Here is a 21,748-nt window from a genome sequence, read left to right on the forward strand (position 1 = left end):
TATCACCAACATGTCACCCCACTGCTGAAAGAATTGCATTGGCTACCTATTAGCTACCGAGCTAAGTTCAAGGTTCTAGTCTTGGTGTACAAAGCCCTCTACAGCTCAGGACCAGGATACCTAAAAGGCTGTCTTATCCCTTATATGCCCAGTTGATCACTGCACTCTGCAGAGGAGGGCCTCCTGTGGATACCATCTTATCAGGAGGTCCATTCCACACAACATAGGAAATGGACCTATAGTGTAGTCGCACCTACCCTTTGGAATTCCCTCCTCTTAAACATTAAACAGGTGCCATCTCTGTTATCTTTCCATCACCTACTGAAATCCTTCTTCTTTCAACAACCCTTTTAAGTAGAGCCCTTATCCCAGTCTGTGTCTGTGTTAGAATTGCTTTTCAATGTTTTTTAAACCTTCTTTTTTTTAAAAAAAATAGATGTTTTTAAAGCTTTGTTGTTGTTATGTGCTTTCAAGTCGACCATGACCTATGGTGACCCCATGAACCAGCGACCTCCAAGAGCATCTGTCATGAACCACCCTGTTCAGATCTTGTAAGTTCAGGTCTGTGGCTTCCTTTATGGAATCAATTCATCGTTTGTTTGGACTTCCTCTTTTTCTACTCCCTGCTGTTTTTCCCAGCATTATTGTCTTTTCTAGAGAATCGTGTCTTCTCATGATGTGTCCAAAGTAACCTCAGTTTCATCGTTTTAGCTTCTAAAGATTTGTTCTAACACCCAATTGTTTGTCTTTTTTGCAGTCCATGGTATGTGCAAAGCTCTCCTCCAACACCACATTTCAAACGAGTTGATTTTTCTCTTACCCGCTTTTTTCACTGTCCAACTTTCACATCCATACATAGAAATCGGGAATACCATGGTCTGAATGATCCTGACTTTAGTGTTCAGTGATACACCTTTGCATTTGAGGACCTTTTCTAGTTCTGTCATAGCTGCCCTCCCCAGTCCTAGCCTTCTCCTGATTTCTTGACTATGGTCTCCCTTTTGGTTAATGACTGTGCTGAGGTATTGATAATCCTTGACAAGTTCAATGTCCTCATTGTCAACTTTAAAGTTACATAAATCTTCTGTTGTCATTACTTTAGTCTTTTTGGCGTTGAGCTGTAGTCCTGCTTTTGTGCTTTCCTCTTTAACTTTCATCAGCATTCTTTTCAAATTATTACTGGTTTCTGCTAAGAGTATGGTATCATCTGCATATCTTAAATTATTGATATTTCTCCCTCCAGTTTTCACACCTCCTTCATCTTGGTCCAATCCCGCTTTCTGTATGATATGTTCTGCGTATAGGTTAAGCAAATAGGGTGATAAAATACACCCCTGTCTCACACCCTTTCCGATTGGGAACCAATCGGTTTCTCCATATTCTGTCCTTACAGTAGCTTCTTGTGCAGAGTATAGGTTGCGCATCAGGACAATCAGATGCTGTGGCACCCCCATTTCTTTTAAAGCATTGCATAGTTTTTCATGATCTACACAGTCAAAGGCTTTGCTGTAGTCTATAAAGCACAAGGTGAGTTTCTTCTGAAATTCCTTGCTCCGTTCCATTATCCAACGTATGCTTGTGATATGATCTCTGGTGCCTCTTCCCTTTCTAAATCCAGCTTGGACGTCTGGCATTTCTCACTCCATGTATGATAAGAGTCTTTGTTGTAGAATCTTGAGTATTACTTTACTTGCATGGGATATTAAGACAATAGTTCGATAATTACTGCATTCCCTGGGATCCCCTTTCTTTGGAAGTGGGATATATATTGAACGCTTCCAGTCTGTGGGACATTGTTTAGTTTTCCATATTTCTTGACAAATTTTTGACAAAATTTGGACAGATTCAGTTTCAGTAGCTTGTAGCAACTCTATTGGTATGCTGTCTATTCCTGGTGATTTGTTTCTTCCAAGAATTTTAAGAGCAGCTTTCACCTCACATTCTAAAATTTCTGGTTCTTCATCATATGGTTCCTCCATGAATGAATCTGTCACCCTGTTATTTAAATTGTATTTTGGCATTATGATTGCTTTGCTGTTCTTCTTTAGCTTTACTCTGATTTTCGATATGACCAGTTCATGATCTGTACTGCAGTCTGCTCCTGGTCTTGTTTTTGCAGAAAATATGGAACTTCTCCATCTTCTGTTGTCAATTATATAATCAATTTGATGCCTACATTGACCATCTGGTGATGTCCGCTTGTATAGTCATCTTTTCGGTTGCTCAAAAAATGTATTTGCAAGAAACAAATTATTGACTTCACAGAATTCAATAAGTCTTTCTCTTGCTTCATTTCTGTCTCCTAAGCCCCATTTCCCCACAATTCTTAGTTCTTCTCTGTTCCCTACGTTTGCATTCCAGTTCCCCATGATTATCATCATATCTTGTTTTGGTGTGTGATCAATTTCCTCCTGTACTTCTGCGTAAAATCTCTCTAATTCTTCTTCTTTTGCATTTTGACGTTGGAGCGTAGACTTGGATGATGGTTATGTTAATAGGTTTCCCGTTTAGTCTCATTGATATTACTTGCTCAGATGTTGCGTTGTAGCTCCTAATTGCTTTTGCTACATCACTTCTCACTATTAAAGCAACCCCGTTTCATCTTGATTTCTTATTTCCTGCATAAAAGATTTTGTAGTTGCCTGACTGAAAATGTCCCATTCCCGTCCATTTCAATTCACTCACTCCAAGTATTTTAATGTTGATTCGTTCCATTTCTTGCTTGACAATTTCTAACTTTCCCTGGTTCATGCTTCTTACATTCTATGTTCCTATTGTGTGCATCATACAACTCCAGACTCTCCTTTCACATTTGTGCGCATCAGCCTCTGGGCTTCCTTTCGGCTTTGACCCAGCTGCTACTCGTACAGAGCTACTCGTACTTGTCCTTTTTTCTTCCCCAGTAGCTCGGTGAGTGCCATCTGACCTGGGGGTCTCATCTTCTAGCACTATCTCGTGTTTCGTTTTGGATACTCATAGGATATTTGTGGTAAGAGATATTCAGAGGTGGTTTACCATTGCCTTCCTCTGAGTCTGGATGCATCTTAGTCTGGTGTCTCAGCTTTTACCATTCTGCCTTGGGTGCCCCTGCTAGGAGTCTATCCTCTTGGTCTAGACTCCTGACTGCATTGCTCTCAGCTTCTTCGACACTCTCTTTTTTTTTTCAATAATTTTTATTCAGATTTTCATAAAACATACAAGACAAAATCATAAAACATTCAAAGACAAAAAACAAAATCAAAAATAGTTAAACAAAAAGAAAAAAAGAAAAAAAAAACAAAAATAAAAAATAAAGAGTAAAATATTGACTTCCCATTTGTCAAAGATCAAATCAGTTATAAGTCTATAATATATAACAATCCTGTCTCTTAAGTCATATTATAAAATCACTTTCCTCCAGTAGTTATCTTACTTAATCATCAAATCTCATAAACATTACTTTATTCTTTCCACAAAAAGTCAAAGAGAGGTTTCAATTCTTTAAGAAATATATCTATCAATTTTTTTTTCCAGATAAGCATATCGATTAATCCATCTCATTACTAATTATGATAATCTTATTGTCATAACCATAGTCAAAATAAACATTTCAATTAATCCATCACATCAGAATCTGTTAGGTTCAGTAATTTCAATAGCCATTGTTCTATTATCTCTAGTAATTCCATTTTCCATCTTCCATCTTCAGTAGTCTTGTTAAGTCCAGTAATTTCAATATCCAATCTTCCATTATCAGTATTCCATAATAATCTTGCTGTCAAAGCCATAGTCATATAGTAAGAGTCTGATGGGAATTACCTCTATCCCAAATATTTTCTTGCCATCCATTCTGAATAGGTTGCTGAAATACTGCTGTAAAATCATATCTCTGTTCTTTTTTTCAAAATACACTGGGTCATCTCTTAAAAGTTTTTCCATTGTCACATGGCTGCAGTTAATTCCATAGATTTTCTCTATATTGGGCTCCATCACATCATTCCAGTCCAGAAGATAGTCCATGCCATTGATAACTTTATCTCTAGAATCTTCATTAATTTCTTCAGAGATAACATTGAGTTCCAAACAATAGATTTTATTTCTAAAGTCCATAGACTCCAAATCTTGTTCCTGTTCCACGTTTGTTCCAATCTCCGGGATCTCCTCTCTCACAGGGACCCCTATTCCAGTCTCCAGGGTCTCCTCTCTCACAGGGACCCCTGTTCCAATCTCCGGGGTCTCCCCTCTCACAGGGACCCCTTCCAGGGTCACCTCTCTCACAGGGACCCTTATATCTTTAATCTCCTGCTTCATTTTACTCAATTCAATTTTCATTATCTCAATCTCATCCATTATTTTCTGAAACATAGTTATTTCCAGATTCTCAGCCACTTTCTTAATTGCCATTTTAAAAGAAAAATATAGGAAAACCACTTCTTATTTCAGCAACAATTGGGTTAATACTCCAAACTTGGTGACATCACAGTATAAACAGAGCAGACAGCCTTATCTCTCCAATAGTTAAGTAAACAAAATGCAGTTCCCAGGATCGAAACAATTAATGGCAATCGTCAAGAAACAGATTCGTCAAAATAAAATAGACCAAAAAGAGAGTAGTCTCAAAACAGTATAATATTTTTCAAAATAAAAATCTGGAATAGAAATCCCTCTTCTGTGTGTATCTTTAGAATGCAAATCCAGGACAGCTTTTTGCAACAAAAACAGAGATAAGCTATTAATTAGTGCGTAGCAGAGAGAAGTTACGGCTCCCCAGTGAGATGTCAAAAACCGATCAATCTGGCAAATCTCTTTTAAACAGCAACAATTTAAGTCAAGTAAAAGAAAAATATAGAAAGAAGGGTGCTTGCCTGTTAGTGCGTTCTCTCTTAGAAGATAAGATGAACGTTCGCTTTAACAGATAGAGCTTGCTGTTGAAAATCCGTCCCACCTTCGTCGGCTGGACCTCGTCCCATAAATTAATGAGATCTGGTCGTCCCAACAAAAATAGGCTTTGAGGTTAATCTCTTCGTTTCTCCCTACCCGGGAGAAGTTTAATCAGTCAAAAAAAAAAAGAAAAAACTGACTGATATATCTGAATAAGCTTCTTTTGAGGCAGGAGCCCGTCTCAAAAGCAGGCACAGGCTAAGTCACCCTTCCCGGAAGTCAGCTTCTTCGACACTCTCAAACCCCCTCACCACGTTTAGGTGTGCATCCTAAAGGGGTTTTTAAAGCTTTAAAAAAAGAAATGTTTTGTTTTAATATGTTTTTAATGGCAGTTTTTTTTTAATATATCTTAGAGTCTGTTTCTATATGTTAAAGTGTTTTTAGTGCTTTTGTTTGCCATTCTGGGCTCCTACTGGGAGAAAGGGTGGGTTATAAATCTAAATAATAATAATAATAATAATAATAATTATTATTATTATTATTATTATGAAGAAGAAGAAGGAGGAGGAGGAGGAGGAGGAGGATATTTTTATGCATACTTTACCCTAATATAATTTTTGTACACTTTTTTGGTGGTAGTGGCGGCGTAGAAAACGGCATCATAAAATTTGGAGAAGGGAGAATTTGAAAGGATACCTGCATTTGGTCCACATACTGCAAATTAGACAATGTGAAAAGGCAGAATGGTCTCTGAATATTCTGTTGTAGGGGTGGGGAAATTCTGGCCTGTGGGCCAAATTGAGTCCAGCATGGCTCCCAGTTGAGGACCCAATTTGGCCTGTGAGGCCATTTCCTTCAAATTGCGCCCACCTGCTCCACACCTGATGATTTATGTGACATCCTGTGGGGCATGTATCAGCTGGATTGGCTGTGCAACCGAGTTTCCTTGGGGGAAGTTGATCACTTAGCCGATCTCTGCAAAAATCAGGGTTGAAGTCACTGCCCAGCAGCTGAGAGGCAGTGACTCCAAGCCTGCTGATCAGTGCTGCTTCAAAGGGCAAATTAGGTAGGTTCACATTAAAATGTGAACTAAATCAGATTTCCCTGTCCCTAACCAGAGGGATCAGCCAAGCTCATACAGCAGTCTATACCCTGTAAAGTTCTTTATGGTCTCCAGTTCTGCTTCATCCTTATATTTTCAGTGCCTGATCATCTCCCATCTGTCTCATTTCATGTCAGACTCCAAGGAAGCTTTCTCTCTCCCTTCCCTAATCGCACTCTGCTCACTTTTCACACTTTCCTAGGATTTTTAAAGAGATCAGGTATCCCATTTGAAGAAACCTTGTGTGACAATGATGTGTATTTTACCTTTTGCAGGTAAACCATGAAGGTTTTGTTTCTGTTATTGTAGGTTTAGAAGAGGCCACTTTGTATTATTTGAATGTGAGCATGTCTGTTTCATTGTGCAATTTTACTTTGATCTTAATTTATCATTGCAGCCACAGCTTTCTTTCAAAAGCCCAAGACCACAGGAAGGAGGAGGAATCCCTTTGAATTTCTATCTGGCTTTTAAAAAATGTATAACCAGGTCATAAATATTTCATATGCTCTCCTGCATCATTTTACCTCACAGAGTCCTGTTGTTGCCCAAACTCGTGTTTCACGAAATGGCATGAAGTTTTATTGGCCAAGTGTAAGTGTCATTTTTAAAGAAGGGGGCAGGCGAGGGGGGGAGAAAAGGGAAAGTGACTGCCCCGTCAGTCAGACTGAAATGACAGAAAATCAAGCAGCAAGTGCAGTAAATATGGAAATAGAAGGCAATTTGAGGAGGTATATATTATTTTGTGCATCTTTAAAGGTGGAACACGGAGGATCCTATTTCAGTAGTTTTCCACACTTAAAAAATACTGTGTTGTAAATAAAGCAGATGACATGATTGCAATGTTTTAAACCACTGGCTGATGATTAGTTGTGGATTTATGATTTATGTTCCTTTGCTGCAAGAAGGATCCCTTACTCCAAATGATTTTCCTAACTCCATTTAAACATCGTTCTGTTCGTTTTCATATAAACAAAACATTACATTTTGCACAGTGCTTTACATTTTTTTCTTTTTCCAATAACCACAGCCATTATTTCTTCCATTGTACAGATGGGACAACTGACTTTTTCTATTGCTTTAGGAAGTACATTAATTCACACTTGCCAAGATGACAATCTATTTAATGGCATACAATAAAAAGTGTCATAAAAATTTCTCAGAAATGAAGACTATCCATATTAAAAAAGCATTTCATATATAATTTTCTTTGAGGGGGGGATTAAGGAAGTTTGGGTGTGATCTTATTAGTACTTCTAGAGAACCCTCATGCCAAATTTTTAACACCCGTGCTATTAAAAGAGACAACATGGTAGCTGTGAGAGAAAAATTTGACTTCATTTTTAAGTGTAACATTTCATTTCTTTTTTTAAGGGAAACGGTTTGAAAGGATTTCCATTTGCTGGCAATTTTCACCTTTAATGAGAAGTTAGCTGTCACAAAGTAAAGAGAAGACATGGCACGAACTACCCCCTTCAGTCTGATTGCACTCAGTTGTCCTTCAGATGCTTGTTAGCAGGAATTTTGTCAACCATGTTCCAAATGATCGCTAGTTGCTGATGAGATATTACTGAAGTGAAGTGTGCCTGAAGGATGCAAACCTTTTAATGGAAGTATGACCTTTCCATGTTTCCTATTGTTGAATAAATAGCATGCATGCAAAAGCAGGAAGAGGCAGGTGCAGAGTTATCACCACCAACATCACACATCTGCAAAGCAATACCGGCTGCAATTTATATATTATATTTGGTATTCTATTATATTCCGCCTCCACTGAGGCATAGTCAGAGCAGAAATTACCATGTCTTCAAGCTGTCACTTTCCTGTTTAATCAGATTTCTGATTGGGGTGGGTTTCTTTTTTAGTAAACATCCCTTTATAGGTTATATATAATCACTTACCTTGAGAGGCCATGAAGCTGCCTGATTCACTTCTTCAAAGGAAGCCAGGTTAAAAGAAAAGGTTTTTCTTGTTGCAGCAAAGGAGGTGGGGGGAAACACAGCATGCACAAACTTCAGAAGGTGTCTGTCTACTTCATGTCAGGTTACAAAAGAACAGCAAGGAAACACATCGCCTTTCTCATATTCCTGATCACTGCATTTTATGGGTATGGACAACAGGGGGAGACGATGCTTGTAATCAAGGCTTCAGAACCAAGAAACATAAACGGGATACATAAAGAAATTAAACTGACAATCTGTGTTTGTATTAAGAACCTGGAATTCAGACTAACCTTTACATTATATGTACTGTTTGTTTTTAGATATCAATGGTCTACCCTGAGAAGAAGCATCAGCAAAATAAATGGGGTAATGTGAGGTCTGCCCAAAGCTAAACACAACGTTTTCTATAATACAGAAGAATGAAGCATGGTTGTGCACAATGGTGGTTTCAATCTTCATGGGATCCTGCAGCAGGGAAGGGTGGTTATTCCTGTACAGAATGAAATTATTTCCAGGGTAAAATGCCATCTGCCTTGATCAGTGGAATGCAATAAGTGCTAAGGAAATTAACGTGTAGACCAGCCTTCGGTGGCTCTTTGGATTAGACTAAGAATGGGAAATAGGATATAGGTACAGAGATCTTGCTTCAGAATGGAGACAAAATTATAAAGCTAATGGTTACTCTAAAAGCATTGGGAGAGTAACCTTGAGTTGCCAGCCATATTTCTAATTCAGGTGATCAAGTTGCCATGGAGACTGTATCTGTGTGTGACTCACATAGGCATGATTCACAACTATATAGTGACCACAAAAAGGACAAGGCAGGAAAAGGCTGTCATGTAATACTTGGCAGACTGAGACATAGGAATTCTCATTCATAGTTATCTGTACTCACATCTCTTTGTACCCTTTTAGCTTGTTCTCCAGGTCATTATATGCAAATTGCAGTTCCACTGCAGACAATATGGCAAGTGCAGATGTCTCTGTCCCTTCACACCCTTATTATTCTGGGTGGGGGGAGTATGGAATCCATTCTTCTCTCATTTGTACTCATAAATGTTCAGTGCATAATTTAACCTATCAAATTCATTGACACAAGATGTCCACTACCTCAGGGTTGATTGACATATTCCTTTTATTATACACAAACAACTTAATATCTGGTGTTGCTCAGAATTCCAAGAAATCAAAAAATCAGCGCAGTTTTGAAAGCAGTGATTAAAATCAGTGCAGTCTTAAAACGTTCAGTCTGCCATCTTGATTCAAAATGGCATCCAAGTGTATCCAAACGTGATGAAAAACTACTCCTTGATCTCAGGAACCATCATGCAAATTTTTGTAACAATATCTTAAGTGGTGTCAAATGCATAGCAAACAGACAAACACAAATTAGATACTAGGTCAGCATCTGGAAGCCATTTTCAAATGGCCTCCATGTGATAAAATTAACATGTAGATCAGCCTTCAGTGATTTTTTGGATTAGACTAAGAATGGGAGACCTGTGGCCCTCCAGATGTTGTTGGACCAATTCCCTACATCTCTGATCATCTGCTAGACACCAGAGTGCCTGCCTGAAGAACAAGAACTACTTGGGAGTTATGGTCTACTCATAAGGAAGCTGTGCTCTTGATGGGGCTAGAACAATATCCTTGCACCAGCTTCCTGACTTGTTGTTTGATCTCACTAGTGATGGGATTTCCCTGTGTTTTGACCTTGTTTCTCATGTTGCCTCTGTGTTTTGACTTGGGACCATGACTAGACTTCTTTTGACTTTTCCCTTTGAGTGGACTTGGGACTGCTCGATTTGGTTTCATATGAAGCAGGACAATAACCAAATTTTGCATGATGGTTCCTGAGATCGATGAGGTTTGTGGGTTTTTTTGGTCTCATTTTGGATAAAATTGGATGCCACTTTGAATCAAGATGGTGAACTGAACCTTTCAAAACTGCACTGATATTAACCATATTTGGTAGGAAACTAATAAATTACAGTATCTATTTATAAATCTCAGTATTTGGGAGTTTCTTAGAATTCCTGAACAATGCCAGGTATTTTCCGCTAGTTATCTATAAAGCCCTAAATAACTTGTACCCAAGCTACTTGAAAAATTGTCTCTTCTTATGTAAATCTACCCATCCTTTGAGATCAACTGTGGTGCCCTTGCACCTGCTGTTGCCTTCTGAGGCAAGGTTGGTGGCAACACCTGGGAGCGCTTTCTCTTTGGTGGCACCCCATATGTGGAACTCCCTGCTCCAAGAGGTTAAGTTATAGAATCATAGAATACTAGAGTTGGAAGGGGCCTATGAGGCCATCGAGTCCAACCCCCCCCCTCCGCTCAATGCAGGAATCCAACTTAAAGCATACCCAACAGGTGGCTGTCCAGCTGCCTCTTGAATGCCTCTAGTGTTGGATAGCCCACCACCTCCCTAGGTAATTGGTTCCATTGTTGTATTGTGCTAACAGGAAGTTTTTGCTGATGTGCAGCTGAAATTTGGCTTCCTGTAACTTGAGCCTCTGTGTCCTGCACTCTGGAATGATTGAGAAGAGATCCTGGCCCTCATCTCTGTGACAACCTTTCAAGTACTTGAAGATTACTTTCATATCTCCCCTCAGTCTTCTCTTCTCAAAACTAAACATGCCCAGTTCTTTCAGTCTTTCCCCATAGTGCTTTGTTTCCAGTCCCCTGATCATCCTTGTTACCCTCCTCTGAACTATTCCAGTCTGCATCCTTCTCAAAGTGTGGTATCCAGAACTGGATACAGTACTCAAAATGAGGCTTAACCAGTGCCAAACAGAGAGGGACTAGTACTTCACATGACTGGGAAATTATACTTCTGTTAATGCAGCCTAAAATAGCATTTGCCTTTTTTGCAGCCACATCACACTGTTGGCTTAGATTCAGCTTGTGATTAACAACAGTTCCAAGATCCTTCTCGCATGTAGTATTGCTGAAACAAATATCCCCCATCTTATAACTGCGCATTTGGTTTCTTTTTCCTAGGTGTAGAACTTTGCAGTTATCCTTGTTAAATTTCATTTTGTTGTTTTCAGCCAATGCTCCAGCCTAAGTTCACTTTGAATCCTGTTTCTGTCCTCCAGGGTATTAGCTATCCCTCCCAGTTTTGAATCACCTGCAAATCTGATAAGCATTCCTTGTACCTCCTCATCCAAGTGATTAATAAAAATGTTGAAGAGCACTGGGCCCATGTCCGAGGCCTACAGTATTCCACTTGTTACCTCCCCCCAGTTTGAGAAGGAACCATTGATAAGTACTCTTTGAGTATGATTCTGTAGCCAACTGTGGACCCACCTGATAGTTGTTCCATCCAGCCCACATTTAGCTAGCTTGCTAATCAGAATATCATGGGGCACTTTGTCAATAGCTTTACTGAAGTTGTGATATATTATACCCACAGCATTCCCACAGTCTACCAGGCAGATTACCCAATCTTCCTCTTTATTTCTTTTCTGCCAGCAATACAAATCATTCCCTTTTAAACAAGTTTTTGATTCTGTTGTTGCTTAATGTATTGATCGCTAGTATTGCTTTGTGTTTTTTGCTGCTGTATTTATATTGATAACTGTTGTTTTCATGGTTGCGTCATGCTCTCCTCACCAAAACTCTGGGGAAAACTTTGAGATGGAGAAATGCAAAAGTCATATGCAAAGGGCCACAGGTTCAATGCGTGGCATCAACAGCTATAGCTGGGACAGGTTCCTGCCTGAAACTCTGATGAGCTGCTGCCAGTCAGTGCAAAATACTGAGCTAGATGGACCAATGGTCTGACTCAGTATAAAGCAGATTCTTATGTTCCGTACCTGGAGTCCCGAACCCAACCATGGTTTTTGTGTAACTCAAGGAAGCAGCCAAAGTGAAAAAAGTGTTGCAATTTGAGCTCAACCAAGATTCTCAGAATACATTTTTTTCTGAGAAAATGGGAGAGATTCGATTATATTCTCCCTCTCCCTACTTATTTATTAATTAAAATTACAAGTTCCTTTCACTGTCTACTGTGGCTGGTGTGATGCAGTGGTTGATCTACTACTCTGCACCTCCCTGGTGGCCACACTCAGGACTGCTCTGCTACGCTCTGCATAGAACAGATTAGAGAGGAGTGAATTTAAACCTAATCCTCAGTAGTGTACAGGATTTGGTGCAAGACCTGAGTGTTGTCAAACCGATTTGGAAAGTGTTCCGTCAGTGCAAGGATTTCCACTTGCACAATAGGACTTTTTCTCCCTTTCCTCCCATTTTGTGCATCCCACACTCTCCCCAAATCTGCTCTAGAGGGTTGAGGAAGCCCCTAGAACAGATTTAGGGGGCCCACAGGTGGAGGAGAGGGGGATGTCCTGCTGTGCAAGCAGAAATTCATGTGCTGATGGGACCGTGTTTTAATGCTACATTGGATACAACCCAGTGGCCACTGTATCAAATTCAACATACATGTAAGAGGAAGTTGTCAAGGAAGACCAGCACAGTCACTTTTTAAAAAGAAGAAGAAATCTAAATAATGAGTGGGGCTGATTAAAAAAAAGATGGGTCAAATCATTCCAAGATGATTCAAGGTTATTTGAAACCTCAATAACAGAAGATCTTCCCCAATATAAACTTTCCTCACTCTGATTCTTCTTGATGTTTTGAACTGCAACTCCCTTCATCTCTGACCATGGGCTGGGCCTCACTGGACTTGGAGTCCAACAAAGTCTAGAGGGCAAAGCTTGTGGCTGGCTGAGCTAGAAGGTGTCCCACATATTAGGGAGGGTACTGACATATCTAAGAGGATAGCAGTGTAGTTAACCAGTAATAACAAGCAAGAAGAGTTTCTTTTAAAAATGGAATTTCTTTATGAGGAAAATTCTCAGATGAGGAAAACACCCCAGACCGTCACTAGCTGCAGAACCTAATGACACCTATGGAATTCACTCATGGTGAATTTGATAAAGTGGCCTCATCCGTTGAGAGGTATGTGAACTTGTTCAGGCTTCATACAACCACCCTGTTCAAAATTTGGCATTTTTATTATTATTATAATTCAGGGAACATAAGCAAGCTTGATATGCTTTGTTGCTAAGGCCTTTCAGCTATCAGACCATTCAGTACTGAGAATGCTTATATCTACAGGATTTGCAGTTTAAACATGTTTTACTAATGGAAAGATTTGCTACTGAAGTGTCAATATTATTTGTTATCATGGGTGGCTAATGTTCATTTGATTGTTTGGAACCTTGGTTTCTTTTCAACAAAAAAACATAATGTAAAAATTAAAGCCAGCATAAGAAAGTAATAAGAATTTAGCTTTTGCATATTTTTGCATTATTTTAGTAGGCAAAATTTGTCGCATCAGATGCTCATTCTTTCCTACAAAATATGCTCATTTTCTTGCCTTATACTCACATTACCACCGTGCTAGGCTTGATCCTGAAAAAAGAAGTGGCAAGAGAGGATAGGATACGCATATAGAAAGATCTGAATGGAAGAGATTGCCCATGGCATCTCCACATAGGATTGGGAATGTCCCCTCTCTGAAACCCTGGAGAGCTGCTGCCGTCCACTGTAGGCAATACTGAGCTAGGTGGATCAATAGTCTGACTCAGTATACGACACCTTCTTCTGTTCCAACCCAATCAAATGAACCTGACAATAAATTCAAGTGAGACAACCGGAAGTCAGGGAGGGACCATAGCTCAGTTGGAGAGCACATGCTTTGCATGCAGAAGGCCCCAGTTAAACCTTCACTTAAAAGGTTCAGGTAGCAGGTTATGGGAAAGGTCTCTGCCTGAGATCCTGGAGAACTGCTCAGTCAGAGAAGACAAAACTGGGTTGGATGAACAAATAGTCTGACATGGTACAAGGCAGTTTTCTGAGTATGTTCCCACAGAATACATGCTTCATTTATGGAATTCACTACTAAAAGATGTGATTATGGCTATGAGATTGATTGCTTAAAAACAAATGAACAACAATTATCCAGATCAACTCATTGCTATTTGGCATTATATAGTTAAATGGAATTGCTCTGTTCAAAGAAAGACACCTCTGACTGCAAGATGTTTGGAACAAAAGGAATGGCTATCACTATTATGCCTGGCTTGTGAACTTTCCAGAGAAATATGGGTAGCTATTGTCGGAGACAGAATACTTGTCTAGATATTTATTTATTTATTATTTATTTAAGGCATTTATGTACCACTTTTCAGGCAGACCTCACAAAGCGGTTTACATAAAATTATTATAATAATAAGTAACTTTTAAAAAAAAAAGTTACAATAAAATGGAAAAGACAGCTTGTTTAAGAAGATTCTGTTACTGCTTCTTCTCCTCTCCCCTCGGGTCAAGATTAGGGTTGCCTCCAAGAGGTCTTCTGTAGCTTTAGAAGTTGTGCAGGGGAAGGGAGAATTCCACCTTGTGGTTATTCCCATTACAGTGTTGCAAGAACACCTGCACTTGGCTGACTTTCTCTTCTCCTAAAGATACAGGATCAGTCTTAGGCCCTGAACCTGGCAACCCTAGTCAAGATGGTTCTACTGCAGATGCCCCTGTGGTGACAGTATATGCCTTTGGCCTGATCCAGACAGGAAAGGCTTGAGTGTCATGTGAAAAGGGAGCCCTTTTTCCTCAAGACATTCTCATGCTTACCCGAGTAAGCCATGTAGACTTAAAGGCTTTACATCTCATGCTGGTTTTGCTATCTGGCTTTCATAAGTAAATAAACTGGAACACACATCTTCTATATTTCTCAAGCCTTATAATACTATACTGGTAATTCAAACTGTAAGATACTCACCTGTATGTATGCACTTACCTATATGATCTTATACTCCTACATATGAGATACATCATTATCAGAAATACTGGCTCTGGGGAGGGGGGAGGGGAACAGGTTTACATTTATATTGCTGTATTATCTGTGTTATGTTTTTGTATAACAATAAAAGCTTTAAAAAAAACTGCATGAGATTAATACCTGGTGCATGATTCTCCATATTAGACCTATGTGTACATGATGTTTGTGTACAAAAAGAAATTCCTGAATATTATTCCTTACTGCTGTTGGTCCAATTTGTGCTTGCACACACAAAATGATGTAAGTAACTTCTATCCACTTTGCTTAGTCCTACAGCTAATTGTATTGATATAGATCAAATGAAAAGCCCAATATTATCATATTTAGTAAGCTGGAACTAGTGGCCCATAACTTGTCATTGTTCTTGGAACTGATTAGAGATTACTCAGCTATTTGGTTATTTGACTTAGTTTCAAAGTTCCAGACCATTCAAACAACAGAATCTGTCTGTACTTGGTTAAAGTTTTAAATCATGAAAATGAGCAAGGTTCTGGAAAAAATAGTCACAGGAGCTCTGGATGATGGTGACAATGAAGCAGCTTTCAAGGGTATGATTTAAAGAAATTCAGAATTTCAAGTATGTGAGCTGAGCTTCACATTTAATACCATATTTAAATTTAATTTGTTTTCAAAATGTGTACCTCAACAAGTACAAACCACACTTTAAGGAAGGGTTGTTTTCTTTTCGTCAAAGAATTTGATATTTTAACAAATATTTTACTTTCAGTGTTTCACACCAGTGGGTCCCAAACTGTTTTTCTGATGGACCACTTGAAAATGGATGAGGGTCTTGATGGACCATTTGATTTTTTAAGCCTGTTGTAGCAATTGTAATGAGCTGTACGAGATGCTGTATGATTTTAACTTATTTGTATTGCTTTATATATATATCTATATGTATATCTATTGTACTGTATTTTATTGTATTCCATAGAGTTCGAATTGTAATACAACATAAGAAATAAGATAAACAATTAAAATACAATTAAAAATCACTATGAATGTGATTGATGTGCTGTATCCCATCATCAACCACAAATCCACAACATGCTGTGAACCACCTAAAGGAAGCTTGTGGACCACTGGTGGTCCATTGACCAGTTGGGGAACCCCTGCTTTAGATATTTTAGATTTGAGCTAAAGAGCTCCTTTTGTTTTCAATATTCTGCTTTGTCCATTTGCCCTCTTCCTTTCTCTTGTTCTTAACAAACATTCTACGGTATGACAGTTAAGTCTGCATGCATGATTGCCAAACTCACAGGGTCTTGTGAACCCATCCCCCTTGAGCTTAAGCCACTTGGTTCGTGCTACAGTGCTGCAGGATTTGGGGTTGACAGAGGAAAGTAGGCAGCTCTGATCTAGGAGAGAGACACAGAGCTGGGCGATGGATGTGTACTCCTTGTAAATTAAAGAGGAGTCTTGTTGGGGTAAGCAAGTTCCTTTCCCTTTGCAAAGGGCCAAGGGAGTGAGAGCTACCTCGGAGTTCCTATTTAATTGTCTGGCCTAAGAGTACCAGACTTCCCTCCTGTCTGGCAGCTATAAGCATAAAAGGGGAGGGTGGTGGCAGCGATTACTGGATAGTTTGGGACTAAATGGCCTTCTCTGCTGAGCAGGTGGGTAGCAGTTGTGCAAGGAAGGGCATAAGCAGGCTCTTTTGGCCTCTCCCATCACAGTAGTCATATCCTAATGTGGCAAACTGTGGCTTGTTCAACCCAGTTAAAAAACTTTGCTGTCAATCCACAATCTGCTTTGCCAGTGCCAAAGGAGTAGCAACAGTCTGAAAGCTGAGAGGAAAGAAAAGAGAGTGGTCTCTGTTGAGAGAACGTATAATCTTTCACTTGAAAGAGAGCCTACCCTAATGTCCCTTCCTCCTAAGAACTCTGCTTAGAGTGACATCAGTGCCTCTGTGATAGTAGCAAGATTTACTCCAATCCCCACCTTGCCCTTAGATTGATTTGCATGCCTAGCAACCAATACCCCACTTACCCTACTTACCCTGGTCATCATGAATGCTTGTGGGCATGCAGAAGTAGGGTTGCCCAAGAGAAAATTCAGCCAAGTGCAGGTTTTCTTGCAACATTGTAATGGGAAAAACCATAAGGTGAAATTCTCCCTTCCCCCTGCACAACTTTTAAAGATACAGAAGACCTCTTAGTTGCCAGGCCCAGCCTCCAAGAGCTCTTCTGTATCTTTAAAAGTTGTGCAGGGGGAAGGGAGAATTTCACTGTGTGGTTTTTCCCATTACAGTGTTGCAAGAAAACCTGCACTTGGCTGAATTTCCTCTTCTGTTAAAGATACAGAATCATTCTCAGGCCCTGAGCCTGGCAACCCCATGCAGAAGTGAACAACTGGCCCAGCTAGGGTCTGGAGATACAACTCTTTGCCTTTCCAGGACTTAGGGAAGAAGGAATGCATCCACCAGGTTTGAGTCAAGCAAAAACAAAACAAAAACCTGCTCATTATAAAAGGCCTCACCAATCTGTATGCCACATTACAATATACACTTCTATCATTATGAAGGCACCTTTGTTGCAAAAAATGCAGGGTACAAACTGAATGTAAGAATCTACATGAGAGTTTGAACCTTCGTTGTTTTACTCCTAGAGATGTTAAAACAACGTTCCCCTTCCCCATCTTCCTTAACTTTCTGTCAAAAACATCAGCATCCTAAAAATTATCATCTGCTTTTGTGACTCACCTTGAATTTTGGTTTCTCTGATGTGTCTTGTTATAGTTGGTACCCACATAACTCCACTGATGCAAGCCTGCTTGAACAGATACTGCAGTTAGCCCAGTTACAGCTGAAAATGCTGCACTACTATACTGGCTCTCCTTCAGCTGCACTTAAACTACCCAAGTCACACACTGCTTGTGCAGCAGGTTCTGGGTAGTTCATCATGGGGGGGGGAGTTTGCTTTGCTCTTCTGTGGCGCTGAAATCAGGAGTTTTTGAACGACATAAAGAAGAAAATCTTTAAAATAACAATTAACTGTTTATTGCAAATTTTCTTAGTAGCTAATTCACTATTTATGTTAGCAATTAACTGAAATGAAGAACTAGGTCATGATGATAATTTAACCATAGATTTCAAATGGCAAGGCAGAAAAAATGAGCGAGCGAGCAAATGTTTAATCCTATATCTTATACTAATGAATTTTAGATAAGGAAAACTTTTGTAATGGCATGGAAGGATTACACACTGAAAATTGCTTTGTCAGAGCTTCTAGAGTTTGCAGGACAGTTTATCAGTTGGCCATTAGCTTCTGTTTTACAGGGTATACCCATCCAATCAGACCTGGTGCCAGGGGTTGGAATGATTAGACATTTGCCAATGGATCAAGTCCTGAGAAGGGTCCACCACTGGGCTACCTGGACGTCTCAGCAATCATGTGCATAGCACTGGTGGCTACGCAGCTGTGAACATAAGAAGAGCCCTTGATGGACCAGCCAAAGGTCCATCTACTCCAACATCCTGTTTTCACAGTAGCCAACCAGATGCCTGTGGGATGTCTACAAACAGGACCTGAGTGCAACAGCTTGTAATTTCCACCAACTTCCAGAGCATATTGCCTCTGACACTGGAGGTAGAACATAGCTATCATTACTGCCACCTGGATGTAATAAATAGCTTTGAATGTGTTTATGTTTTGTGAATGATTGAATTGTTACCTTATGTGAGTCTTTAGTTGGAATTGTGTTGTAGTTTAATATGGTTTGAGTGTATTGAGTGTATATTTATTGTATTTTATTATTGATTAAGTGTGTGTGTATGTGTGTGAATTTTTGTGTATTTTGATATAAATTTTTGGTATTATTTGTTATTATTTGGTATGAATGTGATCAGGTGTGTGTGTATTGGTGCTTTTATCTGTTTTAATATGTGTCTGGGAGAGTGTATTATACATCAACCGGGGAGACCTTCGGGGGGCCCAATTAGCGTAGTGATGGGTAATGGGAGGTATGGTGTTGTGAGGAGAACATGCCAGGTAAGGGGAACTCGTCCCAGACAAGTAGTGTCTGTGACCTGTTCCGGTTCTCCTCACATCCCCAGGACTGCTGGTTGTCCTATCAGTCAGCCTTCGGATCTCCATATGCTGTTGTTAAACGCCAGGTCGGTACAACATAAGATCTCCCTTGTTTATGATTTAATTGTGGAGGAGGCGGCTGACCTGGCGTGCATAACCGAGACCTGGGTGGGTGATATGGGAGGAGTTGCTCTTTCCCAGCTTTGCCCACCTGGGTACATGGTCCAGCATTATGGTAGAACCGAAGGTCGGGGAGGTGGGGTCGCCGTGGTCTATAGGAGTTCTTTCTCACTCTCCAAGCACCCTGTACAGGTGACGACTGGTTTGGAGTGTCTCCACCTTGCGCTGGGCCAGAGAGACAGATTGGGAATTTTGTTGGTGTACCGCCCGCCCTGCTGCTCAACAAATTCCCTAACTGAGCTGACAGAGGTAGTCTCGGAGATATTGTTGCAGTCCCCTAGACTGTTGGTACTGGGGGACTTCAACGTTCATGTCGAGACTGCTTTATCTGGGGCGGCTCAGGACTTCATGGCGTCCATGACAACCATGGGGCTGTCTCAGTTTGTTACTGGCCCAACGCATGTGTCGGGACATACCCTTGATTTGATCTTCGCCACTGGGCAGGGAGATGGTGATCTGGAGGTTGGGGATATTTCATCTACCCCATTGTCATGGACAGATCACCGCTTGCTGAGGTTTAGGCTTACGGCGACCCTTTCCCTCTGCAAGGGTGGGGGACCTATTAAATTGGTCCGCCCCCGGAGACTAATGGATCCTGAGGGTTTCCAAAGGGCTCTAGGGGATTTTCCGACTGAGAAGACTGGCGCTCCTGTTGAAGCCCTGGTTGAACTGTGGAATACGGAGATGACCCGGGCGGTTGACACGATCGCTCCCATGCGCCCCCTCCTATGTAGAGCTCATACAGCCCCATGGTATACCCCGGAGCTGAGAGCGATGAAGCAAGAGAGGAGGAGGCTTGAGTGCAGATGAAGGCGGACTCCTGATGAATGCAATTATGCTTTGGTAAGTGCCTGCTCTAAGCGATATACAGCAGCGGTGAGGACAGCAAAAAAGAGTTACTTTGCTGTCAGTATTAAGGCATCACTCTCCCGCCCAGCGGAGCTTTTTAAAACTGTACAAGGGCTTTTACATCTTGGCCCTCGGGATACTATAGATCCATCTGTAGCCCGTTGTGATGAGTTCGCTGGACACTTCCAAACTAAGATCGCTTGCATTCGTTGGGACTTAGACTCCAATATTATAGGAGTTGGATTCAATGAAGCATCCAGACCATGGTCTTTTCCTCATTTATTGGATGAGTTTCAGTTGGTGCAGCTTGAGGATGTTGACAAGATCCTTGGACTGGTGCGGGCGACCACGTCTGTGCTGGATCCTTGCCCCTCTTGGCTGGTGAAAGCTGGCAGGACTGGAACCGCCGGCTGGGCCAAGGAGGTCATCAATGCCTCTTTGCGAGAGGGTGTGGTCCCTGACTGCCTAAAAGCGGCGGTAGTGAGACCGCTCCTGAAGAAACCCTCCTTGGACCCAGATAACTTGAACAACTATAGACCTGTGGTGAATGTTCCGTTCCTGGGCAAGGTTCTGGAACGGGTGGTGGCCGGCCAGCTCCAGGGACTCTTGGATGACACTGATTATCTTGATCCGTTTCAATCCGGTTTTAGGCCTGGGTTTGGTACCGAAACAGCCTTGGTCGCCCTGTATGATGACCTTTGTCGGGAGAGGGACAGGGGGAGTGTGACCCTGTTGATTCTCCTTGATCTCTCAGCTGCTTTTGATACCATCGACCATGGTATCCTTCTGGGACGGCTCACGGAGTTGGGAGTTGGGGGTACTGCTTGGCGGTGGCTCCGCTCCTACTTGGTGGGTCGTCACCAGAAGGTAGTGCTTGGGGAACACTGCTCGACACCCTGGACTCTCCATTGTGGAGTCCCGCAGGGATCGGTACTGTCCCCCATGCTTTTCAACATCTATATGAAGCTGCTGGGTGCGGTCATCAGGAGTTTTGGAGTGCGTTGTCACCAGTACGCTGATGACACGCAACTCTACTTCTCCTTTGCATCTTCCTCAGGTGAGGCTGTTAACGTACTAAACCGTTGCCTGGCCGCGATAATGGATTGGATGGGAGCTAACAGACTGAAGCTTAATCCAGACAAGACCGAGACGCTGTTAGTGAGTGCCTTCTCTGCCCAGATGGTGGATGTTTACCCTGTTCTGGATGGGGTTACACTCCCCTTGAAAGAACAGGTTCGTAGCTTGGGAGTTCTTTTCGACCCTTCCCTGTCTCTTGAGGCTCAGGTAGCCTCAGTGGCACGGAATGCTTTCTACCATCTCCGATTGGTAGCCCAGCTACGTCCCTATCTGGACAGTGATGACCTCACCTCAGTCGTTCATGCTCTGGTAACTTCTAGATTGGACTACTGCAATGCGCTCTACGTTGGGCTGCCCTTGAAGATAGTTTGGAAACTACAGTTAGTCCAGAATGCAGCGGCCAGATTGTTGACGCGGACCAGAAGGTCCGCTCATATAACACCTGTTTTGGCCCGTCTGCACTGGCTTCCTATTTGTTTCCGGGCTAAATTCAAAGTGCTGGTTTTGACCTATAAAGCCTTACACGGCATGGGACCGCAATACCTGGTGGAGCGCCTCTCCCAATATGAAACTACCCGTACACTGCGCTCAACATCTAAGGGCCTCCTCCGAGTACCACCCCATCAAGAAGCTTGGAGGATGGTGACTAGAAATAGGGCCTTTTCGGTTGTGGCTCCCGAACTGTGGAATGGTCTCCCCGATGAGGTGCGCCTGGCGCCGACGCTGCTATCTTTTCAGCGCCAGGTGAAAACCTTTTTATACTCCCAGGCATTTTAAAGTGTATTTTTATAGTATTTTATTACTATGTTGTATTCAGGATGTTGTTTGGTTCTTGTATTGTTTGTATGTTTTTGTTTTTTGAGTTATG

Source organism: Rhineura floridana, chromosome 7 (genome assembly GCF_030035675.1).
Source record: "Rhineura floridana isolate rRhiFlo1 chromosome 7, rRhiFlo1.hap2, whole genome shotgun sequence".
In the NCBI taxonomy this organism is placed as follows: domain Eukaryota; kingdom Metazoa; phylum Chordata; class Lepidosauria; order Squamata; family Rhineuridae; genus Rhineura; species Rhineura floridana.